A 20,979-nucleotide genomic window follows, 5' to 3' on the forward strand; every position below is an offset into this window, starting at 1 on the left:
GTAAGCCGAAGAGGAGCACCTTCCCCGGGCACGGGCGGTTCCAAGCGGCCCCTAAGTTTAACCGAATGGAAGCTCCGGAGGAGGCGGGCATGCTCGCGTCACAGTAAGCCGAAGAGGAGCACCTTCCCCGGGCACGGGCGGTGCCAAGCGGCCCCTAAGTTTAACCGAATGGAAGCTCCGGGGGAGGAGGACGGGCGTGTGTCACAGTTAAGCCGAATTGGAACACCTCTTCCGCCCGGACACGAACGGAGCGCGAAGCTGTCAGTTATGAATGAATAAATGAATAAATAAATAAATAATTAAAGAATGCCACCTTTCATTTCACAGGGAACACCGGACGGCGTACCAGCAGGTAAAAGTCGGAGTAATTAAATAAATACAAAAAGAATGGCTGGGGAATAAAAAAATAATACGTTTTAATAATAATTTGGTTTTTTTGTTATAACATGAATTTCACTCTCTCTCTCTCTCTCTCTCTCCCCGTATATATATATATATATATATATATTTATTATATATATTGTATTTTCTTTTAAGCATTTTTGAAGGTGCGCCGCTACTTCGCGGATTTTCAGTTTCCGCGGGTGGTCTCGGTCCCCATTAACCGCGATAACCGAGGGTTCACTGTACTCCATAAAATTTACAAAAAGCGAGGTGAAACACTCAACCAGGGCTGCTTTTTTGAACATTTCTCGAGGGCCATGGCGAGCCATTTCAAAAAAGCTGCACAACTAACGTATAAAATATTGATAAATTTGCTCTGCCTGATGTGTGTGTCAAGTTTCACGAGTTGTCGTTCATATTTAGAACCTCATAATCAGCGTTGTTTTATTGCCAAACAGTGCAATGCCACTCCCACAACTTTTCACGAAAAAGGATGAATTTCGTATTGTGACATCCTCATGGCCGAAACAGTCCTCCGAGCATATATGAGGGTGACCTTGTTGAGTTGCACGGAGAAAAACATCCAAGAAAATAACTTGTATTAGCTTTTACCAGTTGGTGGCGCTACTACTACGATGAAAAATAAGTTGGTAGATGTCTTCAGGGCTGAAGTATCCTCAAATGTGTACAACTTCGAGAAGATAGGATCATCTGAGTCATGTTGCCGGAGCTTTTGTTGCCACAAAGTACAATCGGACTTTTCAGCACCGTAATAGCCACGCCTTTTGCCAAAACGTCACAAAACTCTGAAAAAGCTGAGTGAGCCTCAAACCAGACATACACATTCACTGACAAATATCCTGTGACACCAGATATATTAGAAGTCTTGTCTAATCAGCACACGTCTATCTAACTGCAATTTTAACATCTCGAGACACGACAGGATGAGTACACGATACGCATACCTCCATTTCTGAGTCTGTAAAGCCTGGAGGAGGCTGCTTCGATGTTTTAGTAGCATCATAAATTTATTGAATTAATTATATTTGAGGTTGGATTAGATTTTTACACATTTTAAGCCTTAGCCACCCAAAACAAAACATAAGCTCATGAATGAAATAAAACTAATTAATTTCGCCCATGCCAATTAATCTTCTGTAGACACGTGTTGTGACCAGTGTTGTTTTTGGCAGGCATTTTAGATTTTGTCCAAGTCATTTGGACAAAGTGCTGATTTGTTTACATCACATTTAGTCATCCCAATTCGTTATAGTTTTAGTCCAGTTTTAGTCAACGAAAACTAAAAAAAGGGTTTTAGTCCAGTTTTAATCGACGGAAACGCAAAAAAAGTTTTACCCTAGTTTTCGTCAATTTATTCACAAAGGTTTTAGTCCAAGCGGCACGGTGGCCCAACTGGTTAGCAGGATGGCCTCACAATATTGAGGTCGTAGGTACGATTCTGGCTCCGGCCTTCCTGCGTGGGTTTCCTCTGGGTAATTCGGTTTCCTCCCATATTCTTAAAACATGCATGGCAAGTTGCTTGGACACTCTAATTGCCCCTAGGCATGAGTGTGAGCGTGGATGGTTGTTCGTCTATGTATGCCCTGCGATTGGCTGGACACCAATTCAAGGGTGTACCTCGCCTACTGCCGAAGACAGCTGGGATCGGCTCCAACACCCCCCGCGACCCTAGTGAGGAGAAGCGGTACAGATAACGGATGGATGGATGGATGGGTTTAAGTCCATTTGAGTTAAAACAAGGCATTCAAGGTTTCCACCCAATAACAAAGACTTTTGGATGGACTACAAAGGATTCTTCATTACAAACAGAAAAAAGTGGCAACAGTGGAATCAATGCTCACTGCTCCAAAATAAGCAGAGAAGCAAAACATTTTGTTGGGCAACTGTTGTGGCTTTATTTCACTAAAAGCAACATAAAATAATTTATGAACCACATGCTAACAATTTTGTCTCGTCAACGAAAAAAATTCATGTACATCACGTCATGTTTTCGTCATAAAAGAACCTCGTTTAGCTTGTCATCGTCATTAAAAAAGGGGCGTTAACGAAGTATTTTCGTCATAGTCATCAGTGACGAAAACAACACTGGTTGTGACTGATATTTCAGTCCCAGGTTGTCTCCTGAACACCACCAATTGGGCAAGGGAGCGCAGGAAAGCCTGGGGTCTTCTATTTTTACAGTATAGAAAGGCTAAATATCAAATTGAAACAGTGTTTTATATCATGAATATACAGGGTTGGTGCTGGTTCTGGTAGGGAAACCACAACATAAAGATGTCCTTAATTAGTCCCACAATGGGGATATTTGCAATATGGCATATGATGGCCTAACAGGGCCACCGCCCAGAAAAGAGTAACGCAGAACTTTGTAATACTGTCACTCCCTGACCAGTTCGTTGTTCCTGAAGAGCCAAACTTTGACTCAGACCCACAAATTTGAATTACAGATAGTGGACAATGGAGAACTCCCCCAGTCAGTCAGCATGTTCAACTTCCATAGAAACCTCAACATACATTTATTAGATTGCCAAACTAATTGGAAACTACATCACCAGAACACCACAAGTGGGCTCTGTTATTGTACTTAAAGATGCATCTTACAAACCTGTGTTCTCCAAGGCCAGCTGGTCCATAGTCTTAAGTTATTTCTTCGCCAACATCAATGTCTCGGAGCGCAAACAGACAGAGGTGTGGTCTGTCCTCTGTTGTCGTCTTCTTCATTTTACAGTTGGGGTGCATGTGGTCATCATTAACCAGTCTTCCCAGACTGCCATCTTCTTGAGCGGCATCAACACTTAAAATAGATTTAAAAAAAAAAAAAACAATTATTCAATCAATGTCAGAAATTAATCTTTGAGACAATCTTGTGTACACAAAACATAAAAATAGGAAATCCACAATTTTTAAATCTTCTAAATAAAATCATACAAGAAATTTCTATTGGAATCAGACCCTATTAACAGCTTGTCTTTGAGACTTCATGGTCTATATTTTCATTTGTACAGATTCAACGCATGAATAAAAGTAATCACCGTATTTTCGCAGTCATAAGCAAACAAAGCGCCCTGTCAGTCGATGCGTCCATTAAATGGACAAAGTACCACTCACGTCCATCAGCCCTTGTCATCAACGAGCTGTTGGAAGTGCATGTTAGCACACCCTGCTGGGCAAAGAGTGAGTTGTCCATGCTTACAATCGACCGTGACAAATACACCATCTGACTATAATGTTTGGGTGATGGTGTTGGAAAAAGCTGGACAAAGGGCAGCTGTCCACAATGTTTTAGTCTGTCTTATCATTTATGTTATTGCAAGCAAGAAACGTCCCAGGTTTAGACAACAGACAAAAAGTCCAAAGCATAACAGCACATCTCTTTAAACAGCCATGCAAATCTCTCTAAACAGCTATGGGATTGTGGGTCTCTGCTCCCAGAATGCATTGCTTGAATTAGCTAAGGCTGAGTGGCTTTTGTATTATTTTCATTTTTTTTGGGTATATTGATGGCATGAGAGATACATGTTTGTGTTAATCTTATTTCTATGTTTCATTGTTTGCTTGTATGATGAGTTTTTTATTTTTTGTGTGTGGTGAGCAGCCAAGTCCCTCCCCTGACGTTGCTTTGTAGGCTATTGCCAATGCACCTAATATTGGCCTGAGCCATTGTCAGCTATTGTCAATAGAGACTTGGCGTCTGCTGCAACAATGGGGTGATTGCTCATGTTATTGGGGCATAGTAGGCTGCTATCGGCTGTGTCAGTGTGGGCAGCTCTGCCAAGTTCATGCTATGCTAACAGCAGCTGTGCTATCGTCTTGTCAGGCGGTGCGTCCAGTATATGTTACAAAGACAGAAATAGCGGCCTCAACAGGTGTTGCGCCCTTTGACACGGCGCGTCTTTTGGGTGCGAAAATACGGTATACATTTTTGCTTAGAGAATGATTTTTCCCCTAACACTTATGGGATGAGTATGTGTTTATTTTTTTAAATAAAAACAAAAATAAGATAACATCTCAATCTTTGCCTCACCTCCAAGTTTTTTCTTGCCGGCGGAAGTCAAACAAAAAGACAGTGCCTCTTCCATCCATCTTCCTGCGTTGAGATTTATCAGAATCTATCAATTTTCCTCTGTACTCCATAATAAAGAATAAAGTCGTCTTTCCTGAAAGGGGCCTTGGTAAATACTCCTCGACCTAGTTAACAGGGAAATCAAGATAGCTTCGTCATATTTTTAAGCACACAAATAAGGAGTCATCATATTCATTTGGGCCACTATACTAATGTAGGGTGGTTTGAAACATTGCTTCTTGTGAGGGATAGAGCAGAGCCCTTCTTTATGATTTTAAAGGAACAGACCAGCCAAAATTCATTTTCCAGCATTGCATTAGCCAGTATGTATTAGGACTGAAAGTACAAATGTCAATGGCACCTGGTTACGTAAAAAAAAAACTTTAAGATTATTTAGTTTCATAACAATGACATACACTGTATACACAGTCATATTGGATCGCGTCACGTGATCTCTGTGACGTATAACGTGCTTTACACTAGACTATCAATATCGGACTTGTTCACCGGTCTATTGTGGTATAAAAATGCCGGAGGGCGTCATCAAGTACAGCCTTAATTTAGATAGAACTCCTACCATCAGGTTTCACGCTCACTGAAATAACTTGAAACTGACAAAAGAAAAGGTCAAGACACTCTTAATGTAAAATAACCACTTAAAAAACGATGTCAGCTTGGTTATCAGAAAACAATAATATATCTTAGCAAAAGCGTTAACATCATACCTTTAAATGAGTTTATATACTTCGCTTCTAACTCTGCAGTCTTGTCCAGACCCTTGACTGCATGTTCAATAGTATCCTGCTTTGGGGACTTCCTGCATCTCAGGGAAGGCATTGTTTATTCTATAAAGAAAAAAGACAGTTTTGTGTTGAGAATTATTAATACTATAGGCTAAATGGAGTTTTAACAATATCAGTGTAAGAAAAATAAATTATAAATTAAAAAAATATCAATCCCCCCATCCCAATTAACGATTTCAACCATAATAGTTTATATTGAAGTTTAAACAACAGACAGACAGATTTATGCAGTGTGACTACAAAAATCTTACCAAAATTGCATTCACAGTAACCTTTGCTTTAAGAATCATGTAATTAACCAGTGAACATCGTGTCTTACACAAAAATTAATGACAGAAATTATCATGGTACTTGCATTCTGTTGTTCTATAACAAAAGTGCAAGCTGTTAGCTCCGCAAAGCTAACGCAACAAGCTAGCGTCCCTCGTGCTCACATTCAATGCAAACCTGACCACCGGATGAAAATACGCGTCGGTTTAGTTCTTTAAATGAGTAAAAGCACCATGACGTTTTATAATTATTCAATGCTTAACTGGAGCTCGTCAATTATGTCGATGTAGGAGCACATGTTTGCTAGGCCAGTGTTGTAGGCCCACATCCATGGTGCTACTTTGTATAGTGTTTTCCACACAACTATCTCTAACCATGAACAAATGCACTCGAGGCATGTTTTGAATAAAAACAAACGAAAAACACTTACCTCTCCGTTTCAACAGCAGTTCGAACTTCGAAGTGGTGATATTCTCCAGCGTTAAGCACCTGCTCGAACTGCGAATAGGTCAAATTCAACAGCGTCTTTTTTCTGTCTTAATAAGGACGCGATGAGAGGAGGAGCGCTTGCCTTTTCGTCAGCACGCCCCGCGCGGGTGGTGCTGCTTTATCACTCTCTATCTGTGCCCGCCCGCCGGCATGTCGATAGAAAAATAATATTCCTTCAAATATTACTTTCATCTTCTTAACGTTTTGTAGTGAATTTAACAGGTTCACCACTTTTTTCAAATACACCAATGGAAAACAGGTCTTAATTGAGGAAACATACAAAGAGCGTCTCACAAACACCTTATGATGAGCAATGTAATTTGATCACGTTTTTTGTCACTGCCTGGACGTCGGTTCACTGGCCTGGTGGCAGTGGCTTGTAGACACTGTCACTGAGTGGGAACGGATCTCAAGGTGGGTCAAACTAACCCAAGCAGTGGATCGGTCCGTTTTTTAAATTTATTAATTTTTTTATTTTATGTATTTATTTATTATTTAATACAAGGGCTTCGGCTCACTACCAGTGGGCGGGACCAAAGAATTTGGGTTTCCTTTGAGCTAGGAGGCAGTCAAAGGCAGTCCAATCCCCGGCAACATAAAGCGCCTAGCTCTGGGGACATGGAATGTCATTTCTCTGGTAGGGAATGAACCCGAGCTGGTGTGTGACTAGACCAGTGGTTCTCAATTATTTCCTGTCATGCCCCCCCTACCAAGAAGAAAACAATTCGCACCCCCCCCACCACAATTTTTTTTTACATTTCGTACTAATGTACATGTTCTTTGCATATTAATGTTAGATTGTCAATAAAATATCTTACCTTAACAAAGCTAAATTGATAAAAAAAAATATCATTTTGAGAACGACTATTGTGAGGATCTCGAAACTCAGTACTCTGTGGTGCTAATATTGATGAGATGATAAATATGTTGAAGCCACAGAACAAAAAGATTAGATATTGTTTGGAAATTAATGACGTACATAACAAAGGAATATCAGCCTTGATTGGAGTACATTACTGCATTTAAATTTTTAATAAAAATGAAACAATTATTGATGTTATGACCACTATGAAGAATTTAAAAAAACAATATATAGGGATAATTATAGTTTTCATTTTGTTATGTTTAGTCTGTTCATGTTGCATTATTTTTATGACAAAGATGATGGTTAATCGTAGGTTTGTTGCCCAAATGTACCGTTACAACCTGATTAATGTTGAGAATGACGAACTCAAACTGGACACTAAAACGTAAAAACACATGGACTTCTTGCCCCTGTCCACACACGTGCACACACACACACACCATACACGAAGATCCGGGAGGTAAGGACGGCTGTCCTCTCCTACAACGAGGCAAGGGCCTCCACCAAGTCACCCCAGGGACAAGTTTTATTCCCTGATGGTCATCAAATTATGAGGATCTCATTCTACGCCGGAAGGGAGGAGGGGAATTTTTCCCTAATGTGAGGTTTTCGCTCCTCCACTGATGATCACACTGTTGTATGATTTCATTATGATGATCTGTCTTAAAGCCGTAAGGACATGATTTTTAAATCCACAACAGGGGGGAAATGTAAGATGGGCTGAGGATAGGTAATCAGTTTGTGTATTCATAATCATGTTTTTATACACTCATTAATGTTTAACACACACAGAGACACTTACTTGTTATTTTAACACACACACACACAGACACCCCATCCTGAAGATGTGTTTAGTTAAACTGACCTTGGGTTATGATTTTCTGCCTGCTGGAGTCCCTGGTGATTAGTTATTGATGCTTTAGTTAAACTGACCTTTATACCGTGAGTTATTGATGTTTTCTGTCTCTTGGTGATTAGTTGTTGATGCTTTTCTGTCTTCTGGTGATTAGTTATTGATGAGTTAGTTTCAATAAAAAGGCAGAACGGAGGGTGAGAGTCAGAGGGTGTGCGGGATTGAACTGGCAAGACGGCTGTTTCGCCTCCTGGCTCCCTCTCCCATTCTGAATGGCACAAAACGAAAACTTTAGTAAGTTATTTCAGTCTAAAAAAGGCGTCAGGGCATTTTTAAACCGGACAGTAAGTCGTCACTGTCTTGGTTCCTTTTTGTGCCTTGACCCATCCCGGAATTATTGAAAGGATGCAGTCCTATTTACAGGCCCCAGTGACACCCCAGGTTTCTGTTGTTTGTACGAGGGCGCTTAATAGGTACTGCTATTCACAATCGTCTTAGGCTGTTTCTTTGCAGAAGTTTATGGACAATGTGTAGTGCTGTAGGATGCAGTCTAGAGCATTCTTGACATTGAAGCTTTTGTTTCCAGCAACTGCTAATGCGACCGTGCATCAAACATGCAAAACACAGACCCTTGCTCCTCAAGAAGTCAATCTTATCCTTGTGATGCTTTCTCCTAAATTCCTTACAAATTGTGAGACTGTTGCTCTCCATTACAATTAGCACATGGTTTGGCAATAGCATCCACTGAAACAGGTTCTGCCTTTGGCGTGGTGGTTTTGTTGTTTTCCATCTTGGCGGGCACAATGACTGTTGTGAAGACTTTCTTTGATTTTGGTGTTTCTGTGTGTTGTGATTTTGTTTTCTGTTTTATAGAATCTTTCGTGCTTGTCAACAAAGTCAACAAAATCCTTAAACTTCACTCTTCTATTTGTTCTTTCTTGGAGATTGCAGGCAAATTTTCTCCAAGATTCTATAAGTCTGTATGGAAGTTTGTTTGCCAATGCCTTTATATTAGCCATGTTGTCCAAGTCCTCCATATAATTAACATCTGCCATTATGTTCAAACAGCCCATAAGGAATAATGTGAAAGACTGAAGTGCAACACCATCTTCAGACTTGATTGTTGGCCAATCCATGGCTTCCTTTAAATATGCTTCTGCTATCATGAAGTCATCACCATAAAACTCCTTCAAGATTTGTTTTGCTTTGGTATATCCTGTCAGAGGTTCCATATGGATGCAGCTCTTCACCAACTCATGTGGTTGTTCACTAGTATACTGCAACTAAAATTGAAGATGATCACGGTTATCACTTGTACGGCCTTCAATCCCATGTTCAATGGCACCTATACAGGTTTTATAATGCAGAGGGTCGCCTTTAAACGTAGGAATGGAAAGTTCGGGAAGTAGCGATGCTTTTTGACTCTTTGCTAAGTATTCTGCGACACTGGCTTGCTGTGAGATTGCTTGGCAAAGGCCATCAAGCACATGTCCCTGTTGTTCTCTACTTTCTGTCTGATGTGGAAATCTAGCCATTGGAATAGTCGAAGTGGGAGCATTTCAGGTCAACACTGCTTGTTGCTCTGATAGGCTGTGATGGTAATTGAATGTTTTTCCTTGTTTAAATTGTAACACACTCATCAGGAATGTGGATACCATCCTCCTGGGTATTTTCATATCTTCTCAAGACATCCAATTTAGCATCAGACTCAGGGAGTGCCGTTTGCATTGCATGCATTTCCTTCTTTGCCTTAATTGCAGCTTCTTCTTGCTCAAGTGCCAACCTTTGTTGTAAATCAGCAGCCTTTGCCTTTAAACATGCTCGTTCCATTTGAGCCTTTAATTTAATTGAAGACGTTGACAGAAGTGAGCTTCTGTCTGTTAGATTCTTTACTTCTACTTCTATGGGTGTAGTTAGTTGATGCAGATCTACTATCATCAGGTGATATTTGTTTATTGCATCCTTCCTCTGCACGTTTCAAAACGTCCTTCTTCCATTGCTCACATTTCCATTAATTACATTTTTTGGATCAAACCAGTTATTTTGGTCATCGACAAAATCCTCTTCAGTCTTTAAATTTTGCACACCGGAATTGAGGTCCACAAATTCTTGCTCCATGCCGCTAAAGCAAACACAAAGCTCAGTTTTTTACAGCGTCAACATTTGCATCATCCTCCATCAATTGTTCAATTTGACGTTGCATGGAGGTCAATTGAGCAAATTTGCACCTGCGTGCCTGCATCCGTTTAGGCTTGTGATCTTCTACAGCTTTTCTCCGTCATTTTTAATGTCCGCTTTCCACTGTCTTGTTCCTCCATGTCAATCCACAATCAAGCAAACAAAAACGTCAAACTGACTGTAGCGTCTCAATTTGTAGGTCAGCTGAATGACGATCAAAGTTTTAAGCAGTTTACTCATGCACCTGTTACGTGCACGTCCTTGTTAACTCGCGATGCTTGTCAAGTATGGACGCATGCTAACAGCTAGCAGCTCATTGTCCCGACTGGAAAGTTGCTCCTTAGCTGTGATGTGCCTAGGGTTACACTATCTATCATTAACAAACACAGCCAGCCCTCCTCTTTCCTCTTACCGCTTTCCAGTGTCCTGTCCGCAAGTAGTATTTGGAAGCCGTCAAATTCCACGACGGTGTCCGGCGTTAGGTCTGTTAGCCATGAATCCGTGAACATCAGCAAGCTAGCTCATTGGAAGTTCCTCTCGTGCCGCGTCCATTTTCTTGGGAAGGTATCTAACATTTCCCATAAAAACGGACAGGAGGACGGGGTGGTCACGCCTCCTCTTTGCCTGGCGTTTCGCCCCCGCGCGACATCCCCCGTCTCTTCCTCCTCAACTCGTGGGGGATATCGGGTCTCGCTCCGGGAGTCGGCACGGGGTTAGCACGAAGTGCTAACAGCTGATCTCTTGTGTAAACGATTGATCCGTAGCTCCCAGTGACATCTCCGGACACGATCACGCAAAAAACAGCCCCCAGCAGCAATAAAACCACCGCAATTTGGATGTCCATTGCTGCGATGAGGTAAAATAAATAAAACTGGGTAAAGGAAAAAACACGCGAAAAAGGCTCAAATAGTGAGCCGTGCTGCTTTAGCAGGTAGCCACTCGCGTGGTGACGGAACCGTAAAAACAAATGTGGTCCCATCAAAATCTGATGGGATATTTAAAAATAAAAGCGTGAAAATTTGCTTATTTGTCTGTCGTCACCAATGATTAAAAAAATTAAAATCATTACAAAATCCTCAAGCTATCGTGATACCAGACAAGTTCTGCGGGACACCAGACCACCCCAGTTGTCCACAAAAAGTGGTCACTTCAAAATTTGATGTGGCATTTAAAAATAAAAAAATCACCTGAAATATGCACTGTGATCAACACTGATTTAAAAGAAAAATCTTTAAAAAATATCCTCAAACTATCGTGATACCAAACCAGGATTGGGGATACTAGACCACACCAGCTGTCCACCAAAAGTGGTCACATCAAAATGTGATGTGGCACTTCAAAATAAAAGTAGCCTGAAATTCGCTTATTTCACGGTCATCACCACTGAGTTAAAAAAAAAATAGCTCGAGCTATCGTGATACCAGACCAGTTTTGTGGGACACGAGACTACCCCAGCTGTCCATAAAAAGTGGTCCCATCGAAATCTAATTTGTAATTTCAAACTAAAAGTTGCCTGAAATCTGCACATTTCACTGTCATCATGCCTGACTTTAAAATTTCATTAAAAAATATCCTCTAGCTATGGTAATACCAAACCAGGTTTGGAGGACACAAGACAACACAGCTTTCCACCAAAAGTAGTCCCATCAAAATGTAAGGAGGCATTTTAAAATAAAAGAGCTGGAGCTGTCGTAATACCAGACTAGTTTTGTTGGACACTAGACGACCCCAGCTGTTCATCAAAAATGGTCCCATCAAAATCTGATGTGTAATTTCACAATAAAAAAAAAACCCACCTGAAATATGCACATTTCATTGTCATCAACACTGATTTTAAAATAATCATTTCAAAATACCCTCGAGCTATCGTGATATCAGACCCATTTTGGGGGACACTAGACAACCCCAGTTGTCCATCAAATGCGGTCCCACCAAAATGTGATACGGCATTTCAAAATAAAAGTAGCCTTAAATCAGCATACATCACTGTTATCAGGCCTGACTAAAATATCATGACAAAATATCCTCCAGCTATCATGATACCAGACAAGACATATTTCACTGTCATCACCATTGATTTAAAAAAATTAATTAAAAACTAGAGCTGCGAGCAGCTATAAAGGGCCCTCGCCACCCGGACAACGTTGGGGTACTGGCACGTTGGAAATGTGAAATATTTCCGAGAAATAACGTGAGGAATCTTCAAGAGGAATTTGCTTGTAGTTAAAGTTAGAGCAGCTTTTGTTTTCAAAGCCTCGTCAATGTTTGAAGTAAATTTGTTGGCAGGCACTACAGGTGCATCAAATCAAAGACTAATAGACTGAAAAACATTTTCTTTCCGAGAGCCATCACCATTCTGAACTCTCACACACATGCACACACACACGACCACCCTTACCTTGCTGAACAGCGACGTATTGTGTTGTATTTCTCCAATTTCATACTATTTTCCATCACAATATTTATTCTCTTATTTATCTAATTTATATATTTGATTAAATTATTGTTGTATTGCACTGGAGAGGGGAGCTCCCTAATCTTGTTGCACACTGTACAATGACAATAAAAGGATTTCGGATTCTGATAAATTTAGAATGGCCGACTTCCTGTTCAATTTAGCATACGGCTCCATGAGACTTTTTATTAGGTCTTGGCTTTGTACACACTTCATCAAATTTTCAGTTTGGTGAAACAGAGATATGGGGCTGTTTTTTTTTGTTGTTTTTTTTTTTCTAGGGGGCGATAGCGAGCCATTTTTAAACAACTGTACGACAAAATAATAAAATATTGTGAATATTGAATCAACTCCCGGTTGAGTGGACGCTGGCACGTTTGGCTGCCACTGCTCACCGGTAACTCTCAGAAATTTTTTGGATCCGCTTGTTGTACCTGCTTTAGCAGTTTACAATCCCTCCAGTTACAGTGATTTTATTTATTATTATCTGTATGTTGAGCGATCCCGATTCTCATGAATGCCACCCACCGATTGCATAGTCGCTGACGCGTCTACTGTGGCTAAAGTTTAGCTTACCTATCAAAGTTAGCACCTGTCTGCCATGTGGACCCGCAGGCCAGTCTGCTTCTCGCACTTCTGCCTGTTCCTGTCATGTCATCAACCTGTGTCAGGACAACTTCAATCCACTGCCGCTGAACTCCGCTGGATTTACCGACACATGCCCGAGGGAAACGCACCACCACCACTGCTCCTCCTCCCGAACATCGCTCGTCGACCCTTGAAGGATTGTATGGCAATTACCGGCATTTTAAACATTTATGGGACAGAATGTCAATTATTTAATTTAGCAGGTTTATATTTACTGAATATGCTATGATCGCAAAATTCCGGACGAACTGGCGAGGCTGCCCGGCTCACCGTGGCTTGTCATCGGGACCGGGAGGCGGCGCAGGCGACGCAGAGAGAGGAAGCAGAAGCGGGGCTGCAGGTCCGGTGTCTTGCAACGGCTGCGACGGCAGCCCCATAGGCAACCACTGCCGAGTCTGTACCTCACCAACGCCAGATCCGTGGTCCACAAAATCGACGACCTGGGATTACAAATCCTGGGAAACCGCTATGTGCGAGACAGCAGTGTGATCGTCGTCACGGAATCCTGGCTGCACGCAGACGTCCCCGATGCTAGCATCCAGCTGGCCGGGCGCTCGCTACATCGCGCGGATCGGACAAGGGACACCGGTAAGAGACGGGGCGGGGTGGCTCTGTGTTTACGTGCATGAGAACTGGTGCGGCGATAGCACGATCGTCGAGAAGCACTCTTCCCCCGACATCGAGTTCATGTCCGTTAAATGCCGGCCTTATTTTCTCCCGAGGGAGCTAACGGTCGTGATTGTCACAGCTGTTTACATCCCTCCCGACGCTAGCACTAGCACGGCGCTCTCGCTACTCGCGTGCGTCATCAATAAACATCAGCGGGCCCACCCTGATGGCGTTCACGTAGTAGCGGGAGACTTTAATAAGGCCAATTTAAAGACTGTACTCCCAGAGTTTCACCAGCATGTCAAGTGCCCAACGAGGGGAGACAACACTCTCGACCATGTGTACTCGAACATCAAGCACGCATACAGGGCCCTCCCACTCGCCCCCCTCGGCCAGTCAGACCACCTGTCCTTGCAGCTCGCACCTGCATACATCCCTCTCAGGCGCAGATTCAGGCCCACCACAAAGACTGTGAAAACCTGGCGTGACGGCACCATGAGTGAATTACAGGACTGCTTTCAAGACACAAACTGGGGCCTCTTTGATCATCAGGACCTTGATGTCTACACACATTGTGTAGTGGACTACATCAAGTTCTGCATGGAAACTGTGTCCCTACACAGGACTATACGGACCTTCCCAAATGCGAAGCCCTGGATGTCCAGCAGGGTTCGCTCTCTCCTCAAGGCCCGTGACGCTGCCTTCAGGTCAGGCGACAAAGCCCAGTACAGGGTGGCTCGTGCTGACCTGAGCAAAGGCATCAAGCTAGCCAAGGCAACCTACAAGGGGAGGCTGGAGGCCCACCTTGCCAGTAACAGACCACGGGAGGTGTGGCAGGGTCTACGGAGCATCACCAACTTCCGTGGCAGCAGCACGACCTCTGCAGACCCGAGTGCATCGCTGGCAGAGGAGCTTAACTGCTTCTTTGCTCGCTTTGACTCGCCCCAACCGTCACACCCCCGCACTTCATGCTCCAACTCCCCCCCACTCACCGTAGAGGAACACGATGTGAGGCGCGCGCTCCTGGCTGTTAACCCCAGGAAAGCTACTGGACCCGACGGAATACCAGGCAAGGTCCTCAAAACATGTGCCCACCAACTGTCACATGTATTCTGCAGGATCTTCAACCGCTCCCTGGCTCAAGCAGTCATCCCCTCCTGCTTGAAAACTTCCATCATTATTCCTGTCCCCAAAAAGTCACCAGCCGTCCACCTGAATGACTACCGTCCTGTTGCTCTCACACCAGTCATCATGAAGTGCTTCGAGAGGCTGGTTCTCCAGCACATCAGGGACTGCCTTCCTCCCACTCTGGACCCCTACCAGTTTGCATACTGGGCTAACAGATCCACTGAGGACGCCATCAACACTGCTCTGCATGTTGTGCTGGGCCACCTGGAACAACAGCAGAGCTATGCAAGGATGCTCTTTGTGGACTACAGCTTGGCATTCAACACAATCATCCCAGACATCCACGTCGCCAAACTTGACATTCTCGGCCTCCCTGCCCTCACACGCATCTGGATTAAGGACTTTCTGACCAACAGACCCCAGACTGTGTTGCTCGGCCCCTACACGTCCTCCACCTGCATGCTGAGCACCGGTTCCCCTCAAGGATGCGTGCTGAGCCCTCTCCTATACGCCCTCTACACCTACGACTGCAGCCCGGCCCATGGCAACAACACCATCGTCAAGTTTGCTGACGACGCGACAGTGGTCGGTCTGATCTCGGAAGGTGACGAGACAGCCTACAGAGAGGAGGTAAAGAGACTGACAGCTTGGTGCAAGGACAACAGACTGCACCTTAACACTGCAAAAACAAAGGAGATTGTCGTCGACTTCAGGAGGAACAAGACGGTGCCGCCCCCCCTCTGCATCGAAGGCGTGTGTGTGGAGAGGGTCCACACGTTCAAGTTCCTGGGAGTACAGATCTCCGACGACCTTTCTTGGACTCACAACACCACAGCAGTGGTAAAGAAGGTCCACCAGCGTCTGCACTTCCTGAGAGTCCTCAGGAAATTCAACCTGGACAGGAAGCTGCTGCTAGCCTTCTACCACTCGTCCATTGAGAGCCTGTTGACGTACTGTGTCTCCACCTGGTACAGCGGCTGCACTGAGGCCGACAGAGTGAGGCTCCAGAGGACAGTCAAAACAGCGCAAAGGATTATTGGCTGCCCTCTCCCCTCACTGTCGGACATCTACACCGCCCGGTGCCTCAGAAGGGCTCTCAACATCGTCAAAGACAATACCCACCCAAACTCACACCTGTTCGACCTGTTGCCCTCTGGCAGGCGCTACAGATGCATCAAATCGAGGACCAATAGACTGAGAAACAGTTGCTTTCCGAGAGCCATCTCCATTCTGAACTCTCACACACACACGAGAACACCCTTACCTTGCAGAACAGCATCGTGATGTGTTTTTATATACCCTATTCTGTACTAAATTCCATTGCACTCTCTTATTTATTAATCTAATTTATATATTTGTCTGTCTTATTGTTGTATTGCACTGGATTGGGGAGCCTTCTAATCTCGTTGCACACTTGAGTACAATGACAATAAAGGGATTTCTAATTCTAATTCTAATTCTACTACGCATAGGAATGACTGATTGTAGTCATGGTCTTTACTGATTTATGATATTATTTTCACATGCTAAAGTTATATTACTTAGTTTATAAATGTGTGAACATAGTATTTTCATGACCTACACTCACATTCACATCATACATATTCAGTCTGCACATTACAAACTGATGACAAGCCAGACAGCACTTCATGGACAAATATGACAAAGCACATTCTCCACATAGGACATAGAGATGCAAACATACCAAATTGGGCACTGGATTTAGTTTTAAAATCGCTGCATTGGCTCCCCGTGTGTTTCAGGATTGATTTTAAGGTTCTTCAATTAGTTTTTAAATGCCTTAACGGTCTTGGGCCATCCTCGCGGACCCTGAGGTCCTCTGGCAACGGCCTGTTAATTATTCCTCGGGTGAGGACTGGAACACATGGCGAGGCTGCATTCAGCCATTCTGGTCCTCGTCTATGGAATAGCCTGCCGGAGGACATCAGGTCCGCAGAGACTGTTGATATTTTTAAAAGGAGGCTCAAGACCAGACCTGGGCATTGCACGGCCCGCGGGCCACATCCGGCCCGCCGGGTGGCACTGACTGGCCCGTATGACAGACCTGGGCATTGTATGGCCCGGGCCACATACCTTTGGTTGACTCTGACCGCGAGTGTAAGGTTAATTGGAAATTTCAAAATAAACATACTTTTTAATTTCACCTCATTCATGGGCGAAAGCTGCACTGCTTTTATTCTGAAATTGTTTTTTTTTTTTATTCCTGCACAATGTGCGTCGCACATAATGACGTAATGCGTTTATCAAGACATGCGCGCGATTGAATCACAACAAGACAACGTTCGCCCTCAAAAATGTCCGCTCAGGCTACAAAAAGAAAGGTAGATGCCGAATGTAGAATTTTCAACAAAAATTGGACAGCGAAGTATTTATTTACTGAAGTTAGAGGTAAAGCTGTGTGTTTAGTTTGCGGGGAGCAGATCGCCGTGTTGAAGGACTACAATTTGAGTCGGCACTACCAGACGAAACATGCAGAGAAATATAAAAACGGCACCAGATAACAATGAACTGGGACACTTTTTCTCAAAATCACAGTTCAGTGACAGTCAATATGTTGTATCTTGCTTAATGTTTGGTGCAAAAAGACAATATTGTGATGTCTTTAAAATGCTCAGAACCTTTACACAACTATCCAACAGTATATGGAACTCAAAATGTGTTTTGAAGTGAATGTGACAGAATATGTTTACTAATATGAGTCACAAATAGTAAAAAATGTTAATATTTTGTCTACCATTGTGTTGAGAAATTTGAATGAATACATTTTTGTAAGGCAACCTCATTTTTTCAGTTTATTTGGTATTTAGTTTCATTGCTTAACTTTAATGCCAGCTTGTCAAAACAGTGCTATTTACTGCTTTTTAAAAAAGAAATACAATTAATATTATACAGAATTGAGTTCAGCCTTTTGGCCCGGCCCTCCACAATATTTTATGTTTCTTATGTGGCCCCATGGAAAAAATAATTGCCCACCCCTGCTCAAGACTCACCTTTTTTGTTTGGCTTTTAAATAATTTATCTTAGTCTTTTAATTCAGGATTGTCATTTTATATATTATCATTGTCTTTAATTTTTTTTAGCTTCTTTGTCTTTTAGTATCATCATTTTTCTTATATATTTTAGCTCCGTCGTTTTATATTATTGTCTTTTAATTTTTAGCTTCTTCTCTGTCTTTTAGTATCATAATTTTTCTTATATATTTTAGCTTCGTCTTTTTATATTATTGTCCTTTAATTTTTAGCTTCTTTTTTGTTTAGCATTATCATTTTCTTTTATATATTTTAGCTCCAGTGTTTCCTCAAGGGGGGCCTCCGCGCTGGGAGGTGTGGCTGGCCTTCTCACAGGGGGCTTCATCCCGGAGGCTCCTTAGGCCCGGCGGACCGGGGCCCTCTGCACTATGTGTAGGGTCTACCCCGGTCAGTCTGGGCTAGGGGTCTGTGTGTTGGCGCAGCTCCCTGTGGGCGTGAGCCGTCATCCCTCTCAGCGCGGATGACCTACCCTGGGTACATTTTCTCATATGGTTTCTCTGTGCCTTACCCTGTCTTTCTACTAAGATGGTTTATTAAGTTGTGTGAATGCGAGTGTTCTGTGTGTGTGCGAGTTCAGGCGTGTATGTGGATGTGTCTTGTGTTTATGTTGAGTGGGTGGAATGGGTTTTAGTTTTTCGTTGTAATTTGGATGTTTTTATTGTACAGCACTTTGAGCCGCATTTTATGTATGAAAAGTGCTCTTATAAATAAAATTTGATTGATTGATTGGAGGGTTCAAGGGGACGCCATTGCAAAAACACATTCTGAAAGACATAATTTGATTTTGGAGCACACATACATGCACACTGACAAGATTACAGGGGAATACCAGCAGGAGAGACGGAGAGACTGCCCGCCGGAGAAGGCCAGCCGTGGAATACCAGTCTTGGGGACCAGCTGGGAATCAACCATCCAGACAATGATTAATCTGGAGAGGACCTTCCCTTGGACGTAGACCCGTGCCGGGGGAAGAATGTGAGGCTGGGCTGAGATAACGCACGACTCTTTTCGACTGTGCTTGCCCGAGTACATTTTCTCATGAGATTAAGAAAAAGCCGCTCAGTACTATTTCCTGAACCTCCGCCCTATTTCCTACCTACCATTCATTTCAAAAGTCCTAGATAATGTAGTCGCCACTCAACTCCACTCTCATCTCACCTGCAATAACCCTTTCAGTCCGGTTTCCGTGCACTTCACAGCACTGAATCAACTCTACTCAAGGTCACCTCTGCTCTCCTCATTGCAGCTGACTCAGATTCATTCTCCATTGTCATCCTTCTTAACCTGACTGCGGCCTTTGACACCATCTCACACACCATCCTTCTCAAAAGACTTTCTTCCATCGGCATCACCCACACCGCCCTCAACTGGTTCCATTCATACTTCAAAGACCGCACTCAGTTCATCCAGCTTAAATATTTCTCATCAAAGTCCCTCCCAGTCACCTCAGGTTTGCCCCAAGGCTCGGTCCTGGCCCCCCTATTATTTATCATATACCTCCTTCCCCTTGGCAGAATTTTCCGAAAATTCAATATCGCTTTCCATTGCTTCGCGGATGACACCCAGCTCTAGTTCTCCTGCAAACCCAGCATATCACTCCCTCCCACCTCCGTCACCTCCTGTCTATCTGAAATCAATGACTGGTTTTCTAATAATTTCATGAGGCTTAACAGCGACAAAACAGAAGTTATTCTTTTCAGTACAAAATCAATACAATCCAAAATTCGCAGTTTTCCCATTCCTGTTGGCCCCTCCATTGTTTTCCCATCCCCTCAGGTCAAGAGTCTGGGTGTCATCCTTGACAGCACTCTATCTTTCCATAAGCATAATAACACAACCCGGTCAGCCTACTTCCATCTGCACAATATCAGTCAACACCGCCCCTCCCTTTTTCCCTCATCCACTTCTATTCTGGTCCAAGTCGAGTCAAGTCAATTTTATGTGTATAGCCCTTAATCACAGACAGTCTCAAAGGGCTTTACATAACCACAATCAACATCCACTGATCTTAACCCCCAGGAGGGCAAGGAAAAACTCAAAACCCCATTGGGGGAAAAGTGAGAAAACTTGAGAAGGGACCACAGATGGGGGGGAAACCCCCTTCCAGGATGACCAGGCTGCTTTGGATGCCAAGTGGGCAACATTTGACACATACAATGATGCTATACAATGTTAGATGAGATAATGTGAGAGTCAATTAAATGAAGTGCTGCAGGAAGATGACTTTAGTGGAGTGGGTCCTCATCCAGGACCGTAATCGCCATGGCAGCATATCCGAGGTTGAGCCTTTGATCTTGAAATAGTCAGTTTGGGGTAAATTCAGAACAGCCACTTCCAAGTGAATCACCATCACCTAATTCCCAAGCTGTGGAATTGGGAACAGAAAAAAAAGAACAGAAATAGTAAACAGGCCAACAAGTAGTTCAACGAAGTGCTGAAATATAGGGAAATCAGAAGAGGTGCTGCATGAAGACGACTTCGGCAGAGCAGGTCCCTCCCCGGTTGGTCAGTGCCGTAAACTTCATAGCAGGTCACCATCACCTAATTCCCAAGCAGGGGAAGAGGGGGCAGAAAAGAGGAGAAGCGGCAGTAAACAGGCCAACAAATAATTAAATTAGATGCTAAAGTATATAAATAAATGTCGCGCTGCAGGAAGACGACATCACTGGAACAGGTGCATGCCCAGTTTGTCAATGCCTTAAACTTCCTAGTGGGTCACCGTCACCTAATCCCCCAGCCGGGGAAAAGGGGGCAGAAAAGAGAAGATAAGAGAAAAAGCGGCAGTAAACAGGCCAACAAATAGTTCAACTAAATGCACAAGAGTATAAATGCGTCTTTAATAGTGTTTTGAACATTTCTACTGAGGTGGCGCCTCTAATACCTGAGGGTAGTACATTCCAAAGCATTGGTGCCCGAATAGAGAACGCTCTAGAACCTGTGGACTTCTTTTTGGCTCGCGGGATCACTAAAAGACCAGCATTTTGTGAGCGAAGGTTTCGGGACGGAACATATGGTACCACGAGGTCAACGAGATAGGAAGGTGCTAAGCCATGCAATATTTTATAGGCAAGTAGCAGAACTTTAAAATCACATCTCAAGTGGACCGGAAGCCAATTCAAATTGGCAAGTATCGGGGTAATATGATCAAACTTTCTCGTTCTAG

At 43.3% G+C, this 20,979-nt stretch overlaps 1 long non-coding RNA gene across 1 annotated transcript; it reads right to left on the reverse strand.

Moving 5' to 3' along the window:
* Positions 1 to 3,015: 3,015 nt before the first annotated feature.
* On the reverse strand, positions 3,016 to 6,037 carry LOC148315105 (uncharacterized). The gene is made up of 4 exons (XR_015841269.1): positions 5,972 to 6,037; positions 5,194 to 5,313; positions 4,430 to 4,593; positions 3,016 to 3,199 (listed from the first exon to the last, which is right to left on the reverse strand). It is a non-coding gene; the product is annotated as an uncharacterized LOC148315105 (long non-coding RNA).
* Positions 6,038 to 20,979: the final 14,942 nt, after the last annotated feature.

The sequence above is a fragment of the Idiotropiscis lumnitzeri genome, unplaced genomic scaffold (assembly GCF_059441095.1).
Source record: "Idiotropiscis lumnitzeri isolate Australia: NSW breed Sydney's pygmy pipehorse unplaced genomic scaffold, RoL_Ilum_1.0 HiC_scaffold_122, whole genome shotgun sequence".
Lineage (NCBI taxonomy): Eukaryota > Metazoa > Chordata > Actinopteri > Syngnathiformes > Syngnathidae > Idiotropiscis > Idiotropiscis lumnitzeri.